Consider the following 2,873-nt stretch of genomic DNA (forward strand, 5'->3'; position numbering starts at 1 on the left):
GAGTCAGCTTGGTACTTTATTTTACTATGGCTGAGCTGGTACTCAAGGTGCAAAACAAAGTCCTCTGAACTTTTTCCTTTCTTTTCCCCAAATGGAAGAAGATTCCCTGAGCCATACTTTTTGTAGCTGGAAGAGAAGGGGACACAGGCACTGGCTTGGCTCCTACTTGTGTCTACCTGAGATATGTGCACCCCAAGCTCTAAGCCAGCACAGCCACAGTCCACTAGCTCTAAGTTAGCATAGACACAGTCCACTAGCTCTAAGTCAGCACAGCCACAGTCCACTAGCTCTAAGTCAGCACAGCCACAGTCCACTAGCTCTAAGTCAGCATAGACACAGTCCACTAGCTCTAAGTCAGCACAGCCACGGTCCACTAGCTCTAAGCCAGCACAGCCACGGTCCACTAGCTCTAAGCCAGCACAGCCACGGTCCACTAGCTCTAAGCCAGCACAGCCACGGTCCACTAGCTCTAAGTCAGCACAGACACGGTCCACTAGCTCTAAGTCAGCATAGCCACAGTCCACTAGCTCTAAGCCAGCACAGCCACAGGAATGGGCTAAGGACCACGGCCTTTGCGGTCTAACTGCCTTACGAATTTAATCCAGGCTCCTAGCTGCTTTTTTTCCAGCTGGTTGTGGGGTAACTGGAATACGTTTTAGGGTGACGGAGTTCACTATGACCAGGCTGGTTTAAATACTCCCTCCACAGGCACTGCAAGGAGGGAGTAACAAAGTCCTTAACAAAATCTAGCAAGATAAAAACAGCAACATATGAAAAGAATTATACACCACAAGCACTGAGTTCCCTTGTACCACACTGGCCCTGAGTTTCAGTGCAAAGTCGCATACTTATGTCACACTCCCTCCTGTGTGCACACAGATTCTCTCTCCATTTGTCATGCTGATGTTGCATTGTGGGGGTGGGGGGATGGCGTTGGCAAGGCAAGATTGTCCTTTCTGCCTTCTCCAGGGCCTCTTTCCTTGCTATAGTGTTAAAACCAAGTAGTATGATTACTCACCCGCTAAAATTTGTTTGGATAGTTGTTAAATTTGGCATTAGTGCAAAGGAATCTTGTTTCTTCCTCTCCAGAAAGGGGAAGGAAAACATACTTGAGGAACATATAAAAAGGAAATGAACTTGGAAGCACACCTACCAATGAGAAAATGTAAAAACATCTGTATCTGCAAATACTTGTTGAGTAGCTGGATAATATTTTAATAGTCTTTTAATAGTGATCACTATACATTTTAACACTAGCTTTGGTTTTGATCTTCAGAATTTTTTGACGGAGTAGTTTGTAGATAATTGGACAATTTAATTAAATTGGATAATTTAAGCACTATTTTTAGTGGAAATGAAATCATTTTCTGTTTCTATGATACCTAGGTGTTAGCAGCTAGATATTGTCCTATGAAATCTTCATTGGAGACCTGTACATGAGGGAGGCTGATATTATCAGCACAGATTATTCCCATTGGACAGTGAGCACTGCACATTTCAAGCAGATTTAACATTTCAGATAAAGTGATGCGAGGATTATCTTAATTGGATAATAAAAAGATAACTTAAAACATATTTTGCCCATCCTTAGGCTTAGAAAAAATAAAACTAATACTGGGAACATCTTAAACCTTCTATCTTACATTGGTAAAGAGTATTTTTCTCAATGATTACTAGAACTGCAACAAGGAGAACTTATTTCAGAGAGTACTACTGTTAAGTTGTGGAGGTGAAAGAGAAATCAGGTATGTTCCTTCTGTCATGACATAAAACTTTAGGGGAGACAAAATGAGCAAGAGGAGATACTGGATTAAGAATGAGATGCTGATTCTGCTTCCCAGCTGTTTAACCTCTTGTGACGGTGTTGCTCTCTAGTAAAATTCAGATGATCAATTAAGTCCTGCCTATCTCTCAGGGTTGCTGTTTATTTTAAAATGCCACTAGCATTACACAGCACAACCCCTGGGTGAAGGGCTCAACTACAACCTGAACTTTACCTAACAAATGCAAACAATGTAACCTAATCATTTGTACCCTCATATTAATTTGAAATAAATAAAAAATGCTACCAGCAATAACATTCTCTTTGCATTGCCTGTTCTTTCATCAGAGAAACTCCTGCCTGATGTTGGAATAGGCACCCCTACCCTCTCTCCTAACCCTGCAGTGGAGATAAATGGGGAAAATTCTCTCTTTATTCCTTTGAAATAATGGTCTCCATGAGCACAGAAGAATCTTGTTATAAAAAATACCTGTTTTTTTTTTTTAAGTCTTAGATTTTAACTCAAAAAGGACGTATGACCATATATAAGCTGCTTTTTAAAATTCTCTACATTTGTTTTGGGAAACCACTAGAGAGACAGCAATTTCAGAAGATCTTGCTTATTTTAGTTACCATGTGCCAGGCATTGTGCTAGGGATGTGACACATATTATCTCATGTAAAATTCACTAAAATCTGCTACGTAGGTAATGTTATGTGGCATACGTGTGTATTTTAAGATGAGGAAGTTGGGACTTAGAGAGGTTGAAGGCCTTACTCAAGGTCATGGGATAATTAATAGTAGACATTACTATGACTAGCTCTTCTACTTCCAAAGCCAGTTCACCCTCTTCAACGGTGGTGTGCTGATAAACTGGCTTTCTCCTTTCTACTTCTTGGCTATCGTGAATGTTGTTATGAATGTTTGCAAAAAGTTTTTGTGTAAACATATTTCTAATTCCTTTGAGTATATTCCTAGGAGTAAAATTGCTATGCACATTGTACCTCTGTGCTAACCAACTATTAAGACAGCTGAAATATTTTACATTCTCACCAGTAACATATGAGTGTTTAAATTTCTCCACATCCTTGAAAACAATACTTATTGGCTC

Source organism: Otolemur garnettii, unplaced genomic scaffold (assembly GCF_000181295.1).
Source record: "Otolemur garnettii isolate 467f Iridium unplaced genomic scaffold, OtoGar3 scaffold00007, whole genome shotgun sequence".
NCBI classification, from domain to species: domain Eukaryota; kingdom Metazoa; phylum Chordata; class Mammalia; order Primates; family Galagidae; genus Otolemur; species Otolemur garnettii.